Genomic DNA, 21,922 nt, shown 5'->3' on the forward strand with positions numbered 1-21,922 from the left:
AGTTAAACTCCCAATCATTGCAAAATTACTACAGAGAGTACAGCTACAAAGGGCAGAGCACATTGTTAGAATGCCAGAGGTACACTTGCTAAAATGATTATTTTATGGAGAACTCACATAGGACAAGCACTCACAAAGGAGTAAGAGAAGAAACAATAATGAGACACCCTGAAGGTCTCTCTTATGAACTTTAAAACTGATTTACAGCACAGGAGACAGTGGCACAGGACCACCCAGTCTGGCATGTCCTCATCAGTGAGGGCTGTGCTCTATGAGGAAGACAGGATTGAAGCACATCAAAGGAAACATAGCATACATAAATTTAGAGTAAATACCCCAGGTATTCGTATGAATTATTTGTGTCTGATTTGTGGTAAAGCAGTCCAAGCCTGTTTGGGTCTGATCAGTCTTAATCAAACATGCTGTAATTTTTCTCAAACATAGTAATGTCAATTTGGTCTTCTTCAATAATGAAGGACAAGAACTATATGTGTATCTCTCATACAAACCAAATATATAGAGGTCTATGAATATATATGTATATATGCAAAAATGTGCATGTGTGTGAGCATATGTGTATATCCAATATATGTATGCAGTCATACATGTGTCTGAGTATCCATATATGCATGTGTTATAAATATATATTATATGTATGACTTTATCCATGCTTAATTGTAGCCTTCCTATTTAAGAATAGAATGTGTGTTTGTGAATCTCTCATATAATCCAAATATATAGATTTCTATGAATATATATAGAATATATATATCTATATGTATGTATATGGTATATGTAAATATGTGTATGTGTGTATGTGTATGTGAATTTGCATATATGTATAGGTATATATGCATATATATGCATATATGTATGTGTGTGCATATTAAACAATGCACCTCAAACAGAAGAAAACTTACATGGAAACAAAGAAAAGATGGATGATTTTGAATATAATGTGTAGTATTTATTGTAGTCTTTCTGTTTAAAACTAATAAAAATAAGAAATAGGAAAAATAATAAATTAAAAAAAATAGTAAATAGTAAGTTGTAGCTAGAACATAGTATGAGTACAAGAGAATTGTAGGACATAGATCAGGAAAAGACCCTTGACCTCATTTTTAACGAATTCCTACAGGAAAATTGCCCTGATATCCTAGAAGCAGAGGGTAAAATAGAAATTGAGAGAATCCACTGATCTCCCCCAAAAAGAGATAAAAAAACAACCCCAGGAATATTATAGTCATGTTCCAGAAGTCCCAAGTCAAAAAGAAAATATTACAAGCAGCTAGAAGGTCACAATTCAAATATTGTGGAGCTGCAAATCAGGGACACACAGGACTTAGCAGCAACTACATTAAGGGCTCATAGGTCTTGGAATATAATATTCCGGAAAGCAAAAGAGCTTGGAATGCAACTGAGAATGAGCTACCAGCAAAACTGAACATCCTTTTCCAAGGGAAAAGATGGACTTTCAATGAAATGGGAATTTCAAATATTCCTGTTGAAATGACCAGAGCTGAACAGAAAGTTGGACCTTCAAGTACAGGAATCAGGTGAAGCATAGAGAGTGGGCAAGAAGGATAAATTATGAGGGACTTAATGACAGTCAACTGCATGTATTCCTGCATGAAAAGATGGTACTGATAATATTCATATGAACCTTCGCATTTAATAGATCAAATAGAAGGAGCTTTTATAGAAGAGGCATGAGAGAGCTGAATTTGAATATTGTAAAAATGGGGGCAATGGGTGAAAGGGAAATGTACTGGGAGAAAGAGAAAGGAGAGGTGGAATAGGCTAAGATATTTCATATAAAAGATAGTTCACATAGCTTTTGCAATAGTATGGAAGTGGGGAGACGAGGGGGAATGAAGGAAACTTCATTTTCATTGGAAATGGCTCAGAGAGGAAACAGCATGCACACTCAATAGGGTAGAGACATTTAGAAGAAAAAAAGAGAGAGGGGGACAGGAGGGTGAATGTGGATGATAGAGGAGATGGTAGATCATAGGAGAAGATAGTCAGATATAACACATTTCTTTTTTACTTTTTTGCAAGGTGCTGAGATTGTGTGGTTTGTCCAGGACCACAGGTCTGGGTGGTTGCTGGGTCTCTGGGGTGGAATGTAGACTTGGGTACTCTTGGCCCCAGGGCCCTCTTGTCTGTTGTGCCATTCAGCTGCTCCACAGCACATTTTTGAAGAGGTACAGAGTGAAAGGAAAGAGAAAATATAATAGATGTTAGTGGGGAGGAATGGAGGGAGGGAATTACAATCAGCAACAGCAACTGTGGAAAAATATGGAAGTAATTGTTATGATGGACTTAAGATAAAGAAAGTGCTATATACCTGAGACAGAGCTGATGGTATCAGAACACAGACTGAAACACAGTTTCTCTTTCTTTTATTTTATTTCTCATGAGGTTTTATATTTTGGGGGTAGGGGGTATTATGTTTACTCTTAAACAAGAATATTTAAAAATGTGTAAATAAATTTTAAAAAATAAAAACAAAGAAAAAACAGAACAAAAAAAAGAATGAAGCACTTTACATATCATGGTTAGGTCCTCAGACTAATCCACAAAACATTATTTAACTTGTAAGATAATGGCATTCCTAATCACAATGTTTCTATTGAAAATGTTATAATGTGAAAGGAAATAGCATTTAAAGACTTTAGGACTTTGATAATGCATTGCTCAATCATGGCTTTGGAGATCCAGTGACAGTTTCCACTTATTGTCCACAACTCTTAACACAGAGGAGATGGTCAATAAATATACAATGAAGAATATATTTTTAGATATGGTCAATGAATTGATTTGTTTTGCTTGACTCTACGTATTTGTTACCAAGTGAGAGTGGAGTAACAAAGGAATCAATGGGAAGGCTTAGAGATGTAAAAAATTTTAAAAAGAAAAAAAGAAAATCATTGACTCTTAGAATCAGTTAGAAATTATCATAATAATAATTTAATCTAAACTTTTGGCCCATTTTAGAATTCTCTTTACAAATATCCCTAATAATTTGCAATCCAGTCTCAATTGACTACTCTTGGTGATGGGATATATACACAGGTATACAACTAGAAAACTCTCTTCAAATTGATTGTACTTCATTAATGAATACCTTCTTAGAAAAAGTTGAAAAAAGGTAGAACATGTTCAAGATGAAAGGAGCTGTCTTAACCAACTGTAATGACTCTTAATTCTCTTTCAGCTGTAATCTTCCAACCCTAAATATATAATTCTATGATCCTATGAAGAATAATTTAAAAGAAAACAACACTGAAAAACTACCAAATTCTGATTGACACAGTGACCAATCAGGATTTCAGAAGATGGATATTAAAGAATGCATGCTCTAATTTGTCAGAAAGATAGTGAATAATAGGTATAGAATTAGGCATGTATTATTAGACACATAGTGTTATCGTATATTGCATCTATTTGGGAAGAGGGAGACTCATTGGAAATCGACAATTATTTTTTTTAACGCAAAAATATTAAGAAAAAATTTCATAGGGATGTATCAAGAGGACAAATGTGATGATAATATTGAAGAAATGTGAGAAAATGAAGGCACAAAAAGAATATGAAGCTTTGGTCAGATTGTGAAATAATAAAACTCCATAGATTTGGTTTGTAAATAGTTGCAAGAATAACTGAAGTGGAGAAATCAAGAAGTAGGATTTTGGAGGTGAGAAGATTGAGGCATAGTGAGGCTATAGTATGTAGTCATGCAATATAAGAACTGATGGTCTTGAAGGTAATAGTACGTGGCAGAGTGGAGAAGAACATTCTGAGCCAGGAAGGAAAGGAATATATCTAACTCCTGACCCTATGATTTGAAGGGAATGGGAGAATTAGTGGCCTTCAATAATGAGATTGTAAGAATTGCAGTTACCTGAATGAAGAGTTTTTTTTTTAAATTGATACTTCAGTAGCTAAGTCCATTGGATGAGGTTAAATATAAATTTACCTTATTCCTATTCCTATGGAAAAGAGCACTACATTGTGTTTCAGTTTTAGATCTTCCTTCTACCATTATATGGCTCTTTGTTTATATCTTTCTTAGTAAATAAATTAACCCCCCAAGAAATTTTAGAAATTGATTATTTGCCATGTGTGTATAGTAATAGTCATTTCAATAACATAACATATGTAATAATATTAGATTAAAGAAAACTTTTAATGTCATTTGAAAATTACAATGAATACAAATTAGGAAAGAATTGTTCATTTTCCTATGTAACCTATTTGGTTTCAGACAATTTTCATCTAACAACTTTATTAAAAAGTACTTTCTAAGTTTCTTAATCCCAATTCAATTTATCAGTCCAATTCTTTAATAATAACTTTAATTCTTAATTATGGAATTATGCTTTTGGTATAAAAAAATGAAAGTTTGCAATATTTGTATTGAATGTTTTAAATGTGAATCTAAATAATTTTCCTTCCAACTTTTTTATTTACATGAATTCAAGAAGTCAGTATACACTGACAAGAGAGTGGTACATTAGAATGAAAATAGAAATGGTATTTTTTTCAAAATTTGCCAAGAATTCTTCAGTTAGTACTTAATTACTTATTCCTTTTTTCCTTTTCTTTCTTAAATTTTCCTTTGCTATAATAATCCACTTTTCTTTCTCTGTGTTACAAAAATTAAAAACTAAGCTAAACAAAAGAATAAGAATATAGAATTGACTAAACCCCTTTGTGTAAAACTGAATTGAAACATAGCTGCCTTCATAAGAATATTAAGGTAATTAGGTTCTAGGCAAGACCATTATTTAAATTCAAGTCTTCAATCTAGGAAAGTATTCTTATTAATGCCCCTATTTGAAATGACTAGAGGCTATATTTTTGCCTATTTAGCATACAATTTTGTACAATGGATAGTTGTAAACTTACCAAAGTCATGACTCGGTTAACAATTTATAAATATCAATTTTGAAACTAAAATCAATTATGAAATTAAGAAATGTGTATGTCCAAAAATTCATACATGTATTTTCTTTTCTTTTTCCTATCAGAAAAAGTTACTGGCTACCTTCCACTTTCAATTATTTTGATATTAAATAGGTACAAACCAGTAATCATTCACACTTTCTATCTGAGATGATGTGATGACACATTTTGAATTTTACTTTAAGGATTACTTTAGTATCATATTTTATTCAGTTTTAGTTAGTTAAGCATTTGTCATTAAAGAATATATTTTTCTCATCATCTCAGGTAATTTAAAATAAAATACTTTCATCTCCTAATGCTTTTTATAAAGAAGACCTTAATTAAATTGCCCAAATTTAGCCTTTAAAGTCATAGAAAATAAAAGTGGAAAGGATTTATGATATTATCTAGTCCAACGCCCTTATTTCTATAAGTAGGAAACTTAATTGGAAATAATTCTTAACTGCAGAGTAATAAGAATTAGAACTTTAAATCTCCATTTTTCTATATTAAGAAAAGAAGGCTGAAGCAAATTGTGACTTGTCCAAGGATTTAAAAGTAGAAAGAAGCAAAAATGGAATTCAAGGCTAGGTCTTCTGGCTACAGATCCAAGGCTCTGCATCAAGATTCACTGCTGCATTCTAGATCAATCAAATATTTAATACTGGTTTAGAATAAGAATCCATCTTTCCCAGTTCAATGTACTACTCATGATATCATATTGTCAAAATCTATTCTAATGGATCTGCAACTAAGGAGAATATTGATCATATTGATGGTTGTGAATACATGTGTATGTACAAGGATAACAATGGCTTTGGTTATGTAAGAAATCCACTCATTTGGGATTAGCTCTGTACAATTCAATCTATCCATTCTACCCACACCTCCATAAATGTCATTTTTTCCCTGCAGGGGAAGGTGGGGAGGAAAGAGGAGGAATCATATGAATATACTTATTATTGACTTAGTAAATTCCTCTTGATTCTCTTCTGGCTAAGTGTGGATAAAGTATCAAGATTTGCCAATGTTTGATAAGTGGCAGTTTTTGAGCTCGATCCAAGGAGCAGCTATATTGCCTGGTTAAGGGGTAAGTTAGGACCAGCTTCCATGCTGAATTGCTTTAGATTTTAAATGCTACAGTAACATAGGTGCTAAACATAAGCAATGGGCTAGAAATGATTCATGGAACAGGTGATAATCATTGACCAAAGACTAACATAAAAGCCAGGTGCTGTTTTAGAAACTAACCATTCTCTTGAATACCTTTAGATTAAGTAAGAGTGGTAAGGTTAAAGGAAAGCAGTTGAGTTGGCATTTGAATCCAGGTCCTCTCATTCCAGACACAGGAACCTTTCCAGTGTGCCATCTTTAATGTCAAGTGTAGTTCACGAAAAATAGACTGGGATCTTAACTTAGTACAGATGACCTGGAAATTTCCATCTTTAACTATTGTTTATTTTTTTCTTCTGTGACAAATTTTTCAAACATATGCAAACAAAAATATTTTCATGTACAATGAACAGAAACAGTGGAGTAAATATGAAGCAGCAAACTTTGAGAATATAAAAAGATGTTTTTAAAAATAATTTTTTCCATATATTAAATTTAACATGATGGAAACAAAAACTTCCCTTCTTCTCTGTGTCCCCTTCTAAACTTTCTTCTATTTTCCTGTGTATTTACTCATAGGATTTTATATAACTTGATATAAAATTCAAATGGAAAAGGTATCTATAAGCTAACAGATAAATCTTTCTTTGATAGCTAAATGATTGGGAAAATGTCATTTAGATCTGACTTTATTTGTGTGAATATTGTTTCTGGGTTTGTTTGGAAAGGTAGATTCCCAAGTTTTTTATGTTGTCTGCAGTTTCTTTAAATGGAATTTCTCTTTCTATTAAATGGAATTTCTCTTGCCCTTGAGCTTTGTAAAATATATATATATATATATATATATATATACATATATATATAGATATATATATAGATATGTATTGAGGCTAGGTGGAGCAGTGGATAAAGCGCTGGCCCACACTTAATAATTACCTAGCTGTGTGGCCTTGGGCAAGCGAACTTAGCCCCATTTGCCTTGCAAAAACATAGATTATAGATATAGATATAGATATAGATATAGATATAGATATAGATATAGATATAGATGATATAGATATAGATATAGATATAGATATAGATATAGATATAGATATAGATATAGATATAGATATAGATGATATAGATATATAAATGCTGATTATTTATGTGGATTTAGTTTATATCCTGCTACTTTATTGAATTTGTTAATTGTCTGAAGTAGTTTTTTCCAATGATTTTTCTCAGGTTCTCTAAGCATTCCAACTGGAAAGAGTGAAAGTTGTACTTCCTCAATAATGATTCTAATTTCTTCAATTTTTTTTGTTCTCTTATTGATAAAGCTAACATTTCTAATACCATGTTGAATAATAATGGTGATAATGGGCATCCATTTTTCACCCCTGATCATTTTGGAAATGCTCCTATTTTTCCCCATTACATATAATATTAGATAGAGTCTTCATATTATTTTAAGGAAAACTCCATTAATTCTTATTCTCTCTAGTGTTTTAATAGGAATGGATATTGCATTTAACAAAAAGCTTTTCCAGCATCTATTGAGATAATAATATGATTTCCGTTGATTTTGTTATTAATATGCTTAAATATTTTGAGTATGTTCATAATGTTAAACCACCTCTGCCTTTATGGCATAGATCTTATCGATCATGGGGTATTATCCTAGTAATAACTTGCTGTAATCTCTGCTAAAATTTAATTTAATATTTTGTATCAATATTCACTATTAAGATTGGTCTATAATTTTTATCTGTTTTGAATCTTCCTGCTTTAGGTATCAGCACCATATTGGTGTCATAGAAGGAATTTTGACAGGATTCCATCTTCTCCTATTTTTTTAAATAGTTTATGTAGAAATGGAATTAATTGTTCCTTAAGTGTTTGGAAGAATTCGCTTGTGAAACCATCTGGATCGGGAGACTTTATCCTAAGGAGTTTATTGATAGCTTCTTCAAATTCTTTTTTTTCTGAAATGGGGTTGTTAAAGTATTTTATTTCTTCTTCTGTTAATCTGGTCAGTTTTCATTGTTGTATTTATCCATTTCATTCAGTTTATCAAATTTCATGGCATACAACTGGGCAAAATAGCTCCTAATTATCCCTTTAATTTCCTCCTCACTGGTGAGTTCAGCATTTCATTTTCGATACTGGCAATTTGGTCTTCTTTCTTTGTTTTCAATCAGATTAAGAAAAAGGTTTATCTATTCCATTTTTTTCATAAAATCTACTCAGTTTTATTAGGTCAATAATTATTTTGCAATTTTATTAACATTTTTCAGAATTTCTATTTGATATTCAATTGGAGATCTTTAACTTGTTCTTTTTCTACCTTTTTTAGTTACATATCCAATTCATTGTTCTCCTCTCTCTCTATTTTATTCATATATGCATTTAGAGATATAAAATTTCCCCTAAAAATTACATTGATTGCATCCCATAAAGTGTGGTATGAAATCTCATTGCTATCATTTTCTTGGATGAAATGATTGTTTCTATGATTTATTTTTTGATCCATTCATTCTTCAAAATTAAGTTACTTTGTTTCCAATTAATTTTTTGGTTTATCTTTCCATGATGTTTTATTACTTGTAATTTTTATTGCATCATGATATGCATTAATTATTTCTGCCTTTCTGAATTTGATTGTAAAGTTTTTAATGCCTTAGTTCAAGATCAATTTGGGTTTAGATGTCTTATACCGAAGAGGAAAAAGTATATTCTTTTTATCTCCATTCAGTTTTCTCCAGTAATCTATCATATCTATTTATTTTGTGGTTAGATTTATCTAGTTCTGAAAGAAGGAGATAGAGGTCTCACATTACCATAGTTCTGCTGTTCATGTCTCTTTGTAATTCATTCAGCTTCTCTTCTAAGAATTTGGACATTAAATCACTAGATGCATTTCTGTTTAAAAATTATATAACTTCATTGTCTATGGTGCCTTTTAAAAAGATGAGGTTTCATTCCTTATTCCTTTTAAGGAGATTGAGTTTTGCTTTTGCTTGTCTGAAATCAGGATTGCTATCTCTGTTTTCTTTTTACTTCTGCTAAAACATAATATATTTTGCTTCAACTTTTTTACCTTTACTCTGTTGTGCATCTCTCTGCTTCCAATGTGTTTCTTGTAAACAACACATTATAGGATTCAGGTTTTTAATACATTCTGCTATCCACTTCTGTTTTATGGGACAGTTCATCTCATGCACATTTACAGTTAAGATTACTAATTCTTTATTTCTCTCCATACTATTTTTCCCCATTTATATTTTTCCATTTTCTTTCCTTTTATTCCTCCTCACCTAGGTTTTGCACCATTTCCCCTGTAATTTTTCTTTCAAATTTTAATGATCAGTTTACTTTCACTTATACCTTGACCTTCCCCTTTATCAGTCACTTCTTCCTGTTTCTTTCCCTTCCCCTGGGATGTATTTCTAAACCCTAGTGGGAATGTGTGCTTATTCAGTATTCATACTCTCTCTTCTTTCCCTTCTTTGTGATTCTTCATGTGGTGTTATTTATCCACTAAAGCCTAGTCTTCTCCTTCTTTTTATGTTTTTATTGTTTTAAACATGTACTTGCATTCCCTTTGGCAAATTAGGCTCCTTTTGTCTGACCTGATAGAAGTACTATTAATCAAAGTACTAACAATGAAAGTATAAACAGCCAAAGGTATGAAGAGCCCTTCCCTCTTCTGTACCATTAGAAATATACTTAAGAATAATAAATCACATCAAACTACAATCACGTTATACCTTACCCCCTTTTCAAGTACCGTTCAAAGACATGCCCTCCTCATGAGCCACAACATCATGGAAAACCAAATTATTTCATGAACCATTTTTACCACCCTCCCCCAAGCATACTCCCTCCATTCGTAGCCAAAGTCAAGCTAAGCAAAATCTTTTCATGTTTTCTTATCCAGTCCCTCTAAGTAATCTCTCTCTCCATCCTTCTCTATATTATTTAAACCATAATCCTACAACTCTCCTCCACCAAAGTATCAGATATACTCTCTCCCTTTAGCTCCCTGTCCATGGTACTTAAGCTTTCCTTGACTAAAGCATTGATTGAAATCATTTCCTAATCTCTTAATATCCAACCCTTCTCAGTAGGTTCCCACCCTCTGCTCTTTTGTTATGACAAACCTTCAAATAACTAGTGAAGTAAAGTCATTTATGATTTAATTACTTATAGAGTCTCTAAGTACTAAGTACTGAGACACCCTGAAAGTCTCTTAAGAACTTTACAATTAATTAAAGAAATGGAAAACACTAACACAGGACAGTCTAGCACAGGATGCCCTCATTAGAGAAAGTTTTGAGGAGGACAAAGGAAAAATGAGACACAAGCTTATAGTAAACACCACAGCTTTTCATCTAGTCTATTTGTGAATGACCTGTGGAATAGTATTTTGAGCTCATATTGGTCTCATCAGCCACAATCGGATACCCTATAATTTGTCTCAGCTACAGTGATGTAATTTTGGTCTTCAATAATGAAGAATAAGAACCAAACATACCCATATCTTCAAAGTATTATCAATACAACTGTATTCAACCCATTAGTTATCCTAAAAGAAATAAAATTCTCAAGAGTTGTAAGTGTTATTTTCTCTTTTTGGTTTTTATGCAATTAATTCAATGATCTTGACTAACTTGTTTTATTTTCCCTTTCTATTTCCCTGTTTATTTTTCTTTTGGGTCTTGTTTTTGAAGATTAAATTCTCTGTTCAGTTCTGGTCTTTTTATCAGTAAATTTTGGAAGTTCTCTATTTCTTTGAACATTCACTTTTTTCCCTGACAGAATATGCTGAATTTTGCAGAGTACTAAATTCTTGGCTATATAGCCCAAGGTCCTTTCCTCTCTGAAATACAGTATTCCAGGTCCATCAATCTTAAAATATTGAAGTTGAGAAGTCCTGTGTAATTTTGTTTGTGCTTCCTTTGAATTTAAATTGCTTCTTTTTGACTGTTTGCAGCATTTTCTCCTTTATTTGAGAATTCTGGAATTTGGCTATGAAAATCCTTGGAGTTTTTTTTTTCTGGGGTTTCTTTCTAGAGGATTTCTGTGTGTTTTTCAAAGGTTATTTTGTTTACTTGATCTAGCAGATTTAAACAATTTCACCTGATAATTTCTTGAAAGATATTTTCCAGGCTCTCTTCTATCTGTGCTTTCTGGTAGACCAATAATTTGTAAATTATGTATATTCCAGATCCTTTGTTTTTCCTAAAAGGTACTTTACATTTTTGTCAATTTTTTCAGCCTTTTGACATTCTTTGATGGACTCTTAGTATCTCATAGATTCATTGGTTTCTATTTGTCCAATTCTCATTATTGGGCCTTTATTTTCTTCAGCTAGCTTTTGTTTTTTTCCTTTCCCAGTTGGTTAATTTTACTGTTTATTAACTTGCATTCCTTTTCCTGTTGGTTGATTTGAGTTTTAGATGAATTGCATTCCTTTTTCATTTGATTTATTTTTTGAAGAATTACATTCTTTTTCCAGTTGGTTATTTTTACTTTTAGTGGAGTTGATTTCTTTGGTCAATTTTTTCATAATTTTCTTGCATGATTCTCATTTTTTCCATTTTTATTCTTCCTCTCTTCTTTGGTTTTTAAATTCTTTTTTAAACTCTTCTGTGAGGATTTTGGATTTGATTCCAATTCACAGACTTCTTTGAAACTTCCCATGTAGGTTGTTTTTCACTGTTTTCTTCTGAAATGACATTTTTGTCATCTCTATCTGCATAGTAGTTTTCTATTGTTAGTGGTCTTTTAGTTTTTTGCTCTGCATCTGGGATATAGGGAGAATAGACCCAATCTTTTTGAACTGGAGCTGAGATCTGATCCCTGGCTTATCACTGGCCAAGATGTTACCTATGCAGTTCAGATTTTGCCTATGCAGAGGCTTATTTCCTCCTTTATTGTTCAGGTTCTGCCTTTACAGTAGTTTGTTCCCACCCAGTCCTTTCTTTTGCCCAGGTATTTCCTGCATTCAGATTTTGTTTTGGTTGAGACCTTCCCTACTGGCTTGCTATTTCACTGCCAGGACTTGTGCTGTTGTCTAGTTGCTAGAACCTAGATTGCATTGTGGCTATCTAACTTTCCCACCTAGTTGGGATTTACTTCCCCTTTCCCCCCCAAAAAACAGACCTTCACTGAAGATCTTCCATGTTGTCTATAGTTGAAAACTTGTTTCACTCTTCTCTTTTTTGTTGGGATCTGTAGTTTTAATGTCTGTGTAGACTTCATTTAATGTTGTATATGAAAATGCTCCAGGAGTAGGTAAGCTGCATATTGATTTTATGAAGAATTAGGAATAATTATCACAGGTAAGGAGATTTATTTGATAAATGAATGAAGCAAGAAGAATTTTTATTACAAAACTACTAAGTGCTAGAAACTGTAAATAAACATAATAGCAACAACTTATGTTTATGCAGTCTTAAGATTTATAAAGGACTTTCCCCAGGAGAACCTTGCAAGGAAGGTAGACAAAGGGACTAATTAAGTAAATGTTCCAAGCTCACTAAGAGATCAAATTTAACCATTTCAAACCCAAATTCATTTCCCCACTCCATTCTTCCCAACACCTGATACTTCTTTTGACTTTTTAGCTTCTACATTCATACAAAATAAGGGTCTTAGGGTACTATGCAGTTGAGATAAGATGCTACTTGAACCTGAATTAGATTGTCTCTAATGTCCCCTGCTGCTATCTTCTGTCAGCAACAGCAAGATGAAAGAAGTAAATGTGATTATCCATGGGGTGTATTTAGGGTGATTATTTCCTTCCAGAAGATAGTCTGCAACTTTCTTATATGTGGAAATTTAGTTCTTCTCAGATAATAGAGCATGCATTTTCATATATTTAGTCAACTTAGTATTTTCCACAGATTCTACCTCTTTTGTAGTTTAAAAACTTTTTAAAAACTTTTCCCCAAGACTTGAAGTTTCATTTCTGTTAATATGGCCCATATTCTTATTACAGGTCTCTTAAAAGTCTACAGGATGCTTAATGATTCATCCAGACTAACTAATGAATTCTGAAATTGTGCTCATGGGAAGAGTTGCAATACTTTTGTCATTGGTATTTGTGTGTGTGTGTGTGTGTGTGTGTGTGTGTGTGTGTGTGTATATATGTATGTATATATATATACATATATATATTCATTGCTTATTCATTGTTGTTTAATTTGGATTTGTTGCATGAAACATGATTAACTTTTTTTGGTACCATTGTCTATTCCTTATCAAGATTAAACTTTTATTCCTCCTTCATAGTATCACAAAACTATTTGTATGTAATAAGCAACCCAATAAATGCTGATAACTATGTTCCAGTCAACTTCAAAACATAGAATAAAAATTCATCTTCTGAATATAAATTTTCTTAGTAAATTACATATATAGTTGGAAACTCAAGGGCTTGGAGAATACTTCAGTGGAGTGACTCAATTCAATTCAACAAGCAATTATAAAGCTTTCCCAGATACAAACAATTCTTTTAAGTCTTAGATATATAGATCCAAACATCTGACATTAAGGAGTTTACATCATCTTGGAATGAATAACGGTAGAGCTGAAAATTAAAGGCTGGGTAGGGTGTCTATTTGCTCCCTTCTAAAAATTATGATGAACTTAATATCATAATTTATTTCCTAAACAATAATTATATATTAAACAGTTACTATTGCCAAGACATTGTATATTACCCATCCCTTGACATAAAAGACACTTTCTAACAAACCCATGCAACATTACCGCATCATAAAGTACATTCACAGAAATGGTTATCCAGCATGATATTATCATGATTGTGAGAAATATCACTTAGTATTTTTCATTTTTGTAATTTATTCCTTATTAATAAAAAGTAAGTTTGTGTGTTTTAACATTAACAGAGAGACAATGTCATATAGTAGATAGAACATAGAACTTGATGTTGGAAAAATCTGGGTATGAATTCCACTTTGGATACTTAATTCATAACCCTATGAAAGCCTAATAATTGTTTTTGTCCTCAACTTCTTCAATCACAAATGGAAGGTCCTTACTTTTAATCCTATATATTGATCTTATTTATATTGTTGTATTCTTTGTGTATATTGATTATTTGGCTTTGAATAATATTTCAGCTGGTTAATGAGTAATGGTTACAGGCAGAGGCAATGATTAAAAAAAAAGATAAAAGGTGAGAAATTTCATGTATTTTTTGCAGAAAATCACCAGTGACTTATTTTTAATAGAGTGTAGATTAAGTGACTTCCATTGAACTCCTCTGATCCTCCATAAAAAGGAGTTTTTAAAGGATATAATAGCTATGTAAGAACTACATGACATGTTATCAAACTGAAAATAGCTCAGGTATGAGACCAGATCCATAATATCTACTATCCATGAACCCAACAGTTAAATGAAAGAAACCCCATTAATTAGAAGTTTGTATTATCAATTCATATATTTGGTAGAAGAGTTATCAGGGTGTTGTGAGGGAAGAACTATTTTCATTTGATAATGGTTCTTTTTTGAATCATAGTAACACAAGGAAGGTAGTGTCTTATTGGTATAAAAGGTTTTGGTTTGTATTAATTCAAAGAGTACACACTCAGATGGAAATCATAGATTTCCATAAAAACATATTATCCACCCCCCATATAAGGTGGAATAGACTAAATAGAGAAGACTCAGGTAGATATAACTCTAGATGATATAGTTATAAAGGCAGAGATAAACATGATTAAGAGATAGAGAGATCAATAGAGAGCTATCAATATATCAATAAAGAGATATTTTACTGGCATTTGTGATGGACATTTTTATTTTGATTAACTATGCATTTTAGCAGATTTTCAATAAATTATCCCTTCCCACATGGGTATGGAAAGGTGAGAAAAGAGAAACAGATCAACTAGAAAAAACTTTATGGAATATAAAAACTAATAAAGAAATAAAATCTAAATAAAGAAATCATGAGTCCTCAAAATTAGACCCATAACAGACAGTTAAAACACTTGTACAGTAAACTAACCAGTAGAACTGGTCTTTTGAAGGCTGTGGTATATCATTGAAGATTTTGAAATAGCAGGGTCTTATTCAAAATAGAGTTTTACAAACTTTAAAGAAACTGTTGCATGCGTAACTATTTGGACAGAAAAATGTATAAAGAATGGATAATTAGTTAAAAAGTTATTGTAGTAGCCTAGGCATGAAATGATAAGAGCTTAAACTAAGTTTAGTTCATGGGAATGAAAAGAAAGTGAGAAGATAATAGACAGAGGTGTTTTGAGATTTAAATGATATAATGGAGGTGAGGAGTTGTGCAAACCCTAAAGAACTATATGAATGCTTATTGCTGTTGTTCTTGTTAATCTGTAATCACCATGTCTCTAATCTGATGATAACTACTTTTTCTGCACCTTCTACTGAATTCCAGATGATTTCAGATAATGTTTATAGAAGAATATAGGAATGTATTGATTGCAACTGGGTTTTCTGTGGGGACTGAAAGAGGGATAATTTATGCATGTAAAGCAAATAATATTTGACTGAGACATGAATTTCTCTTAGTCACTATTACTATACTTGATCAGTTGTAAAGCCCTTATTTGGGTTTGGATATAGTCATGGTTAAATTACTTGTTTATGCATTAAGATTTATGGAACCCTCAAACTTGGAATGATGCTGGCTTTATTCTATGTCCTTATAAATATACTGCCCTATAGTTAGACAGTGAAGACTTGAGATTAGTATAAAAGTGGAATGACTTCCAGACATGACCCTGTAGCTTTTTCACTGCCAGCAGTTACTCAGTAAAATGGTATAAATCTCCTTTTCATGACTCCACAATGTATAACCATTTTTAAGTTTAATCTTCATTATGAAGCCTGTAGTAAGTCTAAATAATAAAAAATAATTAAATCAAACCTTCATTCAAGTGACAGATTAATAATTTCATTGAAATTTTGTGATACCTCTCACAAACTATATAGAGTTGCCTTCAACAACTTGGTGAAGGATGAGGTCATTAAAAAAAAATAAAGTTGTATCTTTGATGTAATTGCCCAAACTATCTTCCTACAATTCCATTTATTCTAACAATTATGCTTTAAGCACCCACTATGTTCCAAGAATTACACATAAAAATTATATAATCTCTGTTATGAGTAGCTTACTTTCTACTGAAAAAGAGGGTTTGAAATATAATTCAAAAAAGAATAATACCAAGCAATTTGAAAAAGAAAATAATACTAGTAGCTGGTGGGTGGGAAGTACAGGGAAAATAACACAGAAGTTAAAAATGAATAAAACACTTCAGAAAGGAATTGATGATGAAATAAATCCTTGACACAAGCTGTAAATTCTCCCAATGTACAGAGGTAAAAGAGAAAACATTTTGAATAAGGAAAAAAACTAATAGTGTATAAGGGATTTGGAAGTTATGTGGGTTAAGGGAAATAACTCAAATAAGGATTGGGAGCAACTGATTATCACCATCCCTCCTATCACTTAATTCAAAGACCTAGACATGCTTCCAAGTATTTGAAGGAAGCAAGAGGTAGTTGTTTATAAAAAGATACCTACCTTAGTAATTTTAGGTAGTTTAGTAACTTTAGACACTGATAACCAATTATGATTTTATATATCTTTTATTAAAATTAATAAACTAATTTGCAGACTATGGTTATGAAAGAATAAATGAATGGATGAATATTTTTCTCTTCATATATTATTTGTCCCCAATCCAATTTTGAAAGTAAAGTATGTGACTAATTTCTTTGTATTATTTCCCTCAAGTGAGGATGAAAATAAATGTTAATGATGATGATGATGGGTAAATGATTTTTAAACAAAATATATTTAAAATATCTTGTTATTTGAATAATGTTTTGAAGATTTTATTTCTTTCTTGAATAAATTTAAGTATAAAAATAATCTCATTTTAAATGTGTTAGGTGTCCTGGGCAAATGTGTTTACTCTCAATAGAAGGATCTTTAGGAATATCCTGATATTACAATCATTCCCCAACTCTAACATTTTTACAAGTCAGTTGCCCTCCTAAGCATATTTACTTGAACTAAAAGCAAGTGTTGAATATGTAAGATCAGAGAATACAAATTTAAAAAGTAGAAAAAATAGAGTCCATAGGATAGAGTCCAAATTGAGAGGGATTCCTAGTAGATGATGAGACCCTCTAGATGCTCCTGTTCATATGTACTGTTTGCAATGAGCCCTAGAACATAGAAGAACCTCTAAAGAAGAACAAAAATCACAAAAAAACTTTGGTTTATACATGTATAGTGAAAAAAAGTCAATGAAAAATGACTATGGGGGGGGTAGTTAGGTGACAGCTAGGACTCCCCTTGGAGTCAGGAGGACCTGAATTCAAATGTGACCTCAGACATTTAATAATTACCTAGCCATGTAACCTTAGGCAAGTCACTTAACCCCATTGCCTTTCAAAAAAAAAGAAAAGAAAAGAAAAATTGCTATGATCCATATAGGTGGATAGATGATCTGTAATTAATTAAGTACACGTATCATAATCAATCAGAGGAAATAGAAAAATTACTGAATCTATAATTAAAAGGGGAAAGAAACACACTGATTTGGCATTCAGAAATTAAATAGTTCTTTTTGAATACTCCAAAGATCGATCTGACTCAAGGTTACATCTTTTTGTTTAAAGCCTTATTTTCTTCTGAGAATAGATGACTGTGAAATTGAATTCTGAAGTCACTAATGAACTGAAATTGAGATTAGAAAGATAAATGAGAAGGTACATGATGGAGAAAATTAGGCCATAATGTGGCACATAGAGAAATACAGGGAGATTCAATGTAAGTCAACAAGTAAAGAATAATTAAGCAATTATGCTTAGTACTATGTGATGCACTAAGAATGCAACTACAAGCAGGAAATAAAATGGTTCCTGCCTTCAAGAAGCCTATATTCTTATGTGGAACTCTAGGTAGGAGTGGAGAAAAAGGTACCTCGATCAGAAGAATTGCAGAAAACATCTGGGAGGTGAGTCATGAGATCAGCCTGGGGAGGAATGAAGACAAGAATGGCCTGGGGGTGGGGCGGCTAGGTGGTGTAGTGGATAAAGCACCAGCCTTGGAGTCAGGAAGTACCTGGGTTCAAATGCAGTCTCAGACACTTAATAATTACCTAGCTGTGTGGCCTTGGGCAAGCCACTTAACCCCATTTGCCTTGCAAAAACCTAAAAAAAAAAAAAAAAAAAAGAATGGCCTGGGGATCCTCCTTAAAATGGAGGATCTAGATCAGGAGTAAGTTTTCCATGATGGAGATGCTTCCTGGACATTGTAGACTAAGTCCAGGAGGAGATAGAATGTCATCAGAAAAAAAAAATATATGAACTGAAAAAAATATGAGCTATTCAAGTAATATTAATGTCAAAAGATGAGGAATGGAGAATTCCATTTGTAGCCTTAAAATGACAAAAGAATATGAGAAAGAAGTTCCCTGTTGAATAGATTTTCTGTGATAGAGTTTGGGGAGGACATAAACAAGAATTACATAAATGGGTGATAATTTTGATCTGTGTTCTTGGAAAAATTGCTGAATTGAGAATATAATATATCCATTGAAGTATTGGCAAGCATGGATTGATAACTAAGAACAACCTGCAGACATCCTATCTAGAATTGGGTGAATTAACTAAACATATACCTATATATATATATATATATATATATATATATATATATATATATATATATATATATATATACATATATATATATGTATATATATATTCAGTGGATATATAGGAATTATTAGTATAGAAAATGCACTCTTTTTGTTTAATCCTAGTTCAAATTGCAAAAGGAGCACAATGTAGCTAATAAAGATATGGAGATCAGAAAACTCAAAGAGATCCCTGTCAGTTGACATGAAGGAGTGGGAATAAGAGAGAAATGGGAAAGGAATGAATCATGTTCATATTTTCTATTCACATTCATTTGGTAGAAATTAAAATGATAAGAGTAAAATATTTCCTTTTTTTTTAATGTCCTGCTAGTTAAGATAAAGGATATATTAAAACCTTTCCAGACACCTGTTGCATAATGCATTGACCAGGAGAAAATTGAAAGTAAAAGGGCTAGATAGATGATTATTGTTGAAGTTCTTTTGTAAAAATGAAGACACAAAACAGTAAGATGCCAAGGCAATTGATAGTTGTGAATTAACTTTTCAGTTCTCTCAACAAAAAGTAAATTATTCATTTTAAGTACTCTTCCTCTGAAATTGGTCATGTACTTTATTCTTTTTTAAATTTATTGATTTTTTTTGTTTTTATATCACCAAAAATGTTTCAGGTATACTTCACCTATCTCACAGAGTCATACATTAGAGTGATAAGACCCTGGACAGGTTATTTATCTACTCAATTCATTGATAAAGGAAGATCTTCACTGAAAAACTTCCCATATTTCTGAAATCATATACTATATTCCACACTTGGGAACATTGCCTGTCAGTTTCTACAAAAGTGGGAAAACTGTCTTCATATATCTCTTCTTGGGAGATAATTTCTTTTTTATACTTTTGCAAGATTAATTTTTCCTTTGTTTTTCATGTTCTTATAATTTACATAGTTTTCAACAATGTGTTTTCTAATATCCTAGTTCTGCTTATTTCATTGTGTATCTAATATGTGTTCCTATGTTTCCCAGTATTCATTATATTTATCATTCATTAAAATATTTCTAACAGCATTTTTCATCATCTTCATATACCACTATTTGTTTAGCCAGTCCTCAATTTCTGGATCTTTGTTATTAATAATAATATTGCAATAATACATATAATAATACCAGTAATATGCTATAAAACATTTTAGTGTACATAGAATATTTTTCCCAATGAATTTCTGGGGAAATATGCCTAGCAATGGAATCTCTTTAGTCATATTATTTGTATGATTTCAAATATTATTTTTCAGAAGTTGGATTAATTTGTAATGCCTCAGATATTTCAATAATGTGCCTGTCTTTCCACAATTCATCCAAAATTAATTATTCCTATCTTTTCTCATCTTTTCCAATTTACTGGGAGTAATGTGAAATCACAGGGTGGTTTTGATTTGTATTATTTTTTATTATTTTGAAGCATTTTATAAGCTCATTAATAGCTTGTGATTCTTTCTTTGAGAATTATTTATTCATATTTGACCATATATATGACAAAATATACCATATTTATATTTTAACATACATAGTCATCTTGTTTAAATTTCACTTATTGACTTGGGAGCCATGATGGCTCTACTCCTACAGCTTCACCAAATGGATCTAGAAAATGCACCAAATCAAATCTTCATTGATAAATGCAAGAAAAAATTTCTAGCATTCAACTAAGTCTGAAGTATACAGCTAAATAACTAGGGAAGTATTTCAATTTCAAACCAAATTGAAGCCTGAAGTTTTATTGCTCTGAACTAGCAAAGCTTTGAAGCTGGCTAATTATAGGTAAGTCTAATAAAAATCTACTCAAACCCCAACTGGGGCAAGTCTAAATCAATATTGATCAGACATAAAATTCATTCAAGTATTCATAGAGCTCAAACAGAGGACAGTGATCAGACATGCTTTAGATCAGACCACTTTGAGAGCACGAAAATTTATAGAAATTCAGCCTGAGCTGTCCTAGAGATCTTTGAATGAAACAGTACTCAATGCCATAGAAGGAAGTATCGGGAATCTAGATAAAACAATGACAACAATGGCATTGTCCTTCAAATTTTAATATTAAAAAAATGCAATGTCAGGAAACAGGCTACATAAACAATCAAGCATCAAAAAAAATAAATAAATAAAGAGGAATTCAACCCAAAAGTTATAATGGCTATAAGGGACAATCAAGACCCAAACTTAAGTGAAGAGAGGGACTCAAAAATATAGACAAGTAAAGATTTCAAGGAAAGCACAGCACGAGCTCAAGTTCAGTTAGAATTTCTGGAAGACATAAAGCCAAAGTTCATTTTTTAAAGAAAAATAAATGAATAAAATAGAGGGAGAAATGGAAATGAAATGAGAGATTTGAAAAAAAAGAATAGGAGAAGGAATTAATATGTTGGCACAAAAGGTGCCTTGTTTAAGAAACAAATTCTCTGCAAAATTAGAATGAACCAAACAGCAAACAGTGATTTATGATAAGTAAATTAAAATAAAATTAATAGACTAAAAAATAGAAAGAAATGTAAAATTTCTCATAGCAAAAAAAATTGACTTGGAAAAATAGATTTAGGAGAGATAAAGAATCATTGTGCTAGTGAAAAGCCAGGACCAGGATGAAAACTTATCTAGACATATTTCAAAAAGTTATAAGTTCAAAAAGGCATAAGAGAACAGTTGTTTCCTAGAAAAAGAAGGCAAAGAATAAATAGAAACAACCCCTCAGTCACTTCCTGAAAGAGAAATCCAAATGAAAATTCCTAGGGAGAGTGTAGCCAAAATTTAGCACTTTTACATTAATGAAAAATAAATACTGCAAGTAACTGGGAGGAAAAGAATTAAAGTATGGAGTACCCTTAGTCAGAGTCACATAAGATTCAGCAGCTGCCACTATAAAAAAGAGCAGAGAACTTAGAATATGCTATTCCAGAAAGGAACAGATTTTGGTTTACAATGAAGAATAATATACAGAAAAATGAATTTTTAATGAAAAAGAGAACTTCCAAGTCATAATGAAAAGACCAGAGCTGCATAGAAACTTTGAAAAACAAGGAATTGTGAGAAATATAAATAGGTAAACATGAATAACCAATCAATACCCTTCAGAGCTGTTAACATTATTAGAATCATGAAGTATTTTAATTAGATAAAAGTCTT

The sequence above is a fragment of the Macrotis lagotis genome, chromosome 5 (assembly GCF_037893015.1).
Source record: "Macrotis lagotis isolate mMagLag1 chromosome 5, bilby.v1.9.chrom.fasta, whole genome shotgun sequence".
In the NCBI taxonomy this organism is placed as follows: Eukaryota; Metazoa; Chordata; class Mammalia; order Peramelemorphia; family Peramelidae; genus Macrotis; species Macrotis lagotis.